Source organism: Chrysemys picta, chromosome 11 (assembly GCF_011386835.1).
Source record: "Chrysemys picta bellii isolate R12L10 chromosome 11, ASM1138683v2, whole genome shotgun sequence".
Lineage (NCBI taxonomy): Eukaryota > Metazoa > Chordata > Testudines > Emydidae > Chrysemys > Chrysemys picta.
In genome coordinates this window covers 56,008,090-56,008,769 of record NC_088801.1, presented here as the reverse complement: position 1 = coordinate 56,008,769, position 680 = coordinate 56,008,090, and positions in this window count along the sequence as shown.

Here is a 680-nt window from a genome sequence, read left to right as displayed (position 1 = left end):
GGGGTTACATAAGGATGGGCGCAACAGGGGCGGGATGAGTGCTGGAATCAGCCCGTTGATTGGCCGAATGGCGTGACACTCAGTAGCCCTTAAAGTTACACAGCCTGGGGTCGCGAGGAGCAAGACACGGTATTGCGGCGTGTACCTCCAGCTCCCGCGCATCAGCGCGCGGGGCAATTCCCCCCACCAGCCTTCCGTTCCGTTCCCGCCTTCCAGCTCCCCCCACCGCCTAGACCCTGCCTCGTCTCCAAGCCTCCCCTCAGACTCTGCCGGGCCTGGTCTCGTTTCCCCGCGCCTCAGCCCACACCCCGGCTTGCCCTTGGTCTCCAGCTCCCGGCCCCACCCCTCAGATCCTGCCCTGTAGCCCCCACCCTTCAGATCCTCCCTAGAGCCCCTTTCCCTCGTCCCCAGCTCCCCCTACCCCGCCTCAGATCCTGCCCTATAGCCCCCTCCCCTTGTCTCGTGCTCCACCCACCCCTCACTGCCCTATAGCTCCCTCCAATGCGTCTCCCTTGTCACCAGCTTCCCCACCTCTCAGGTCGTGCCCCTTATCTCCAGCTCCCCCTCCCCACCCAGGCATAGTTTAACTTCTATATTTTTGGAGCAGCTCCAATCTAGTCAATGGGGCTATGTAATGGGGGGGGGGCAAATTCTGTGAGGCTTGCATTTTGGGGTGACAA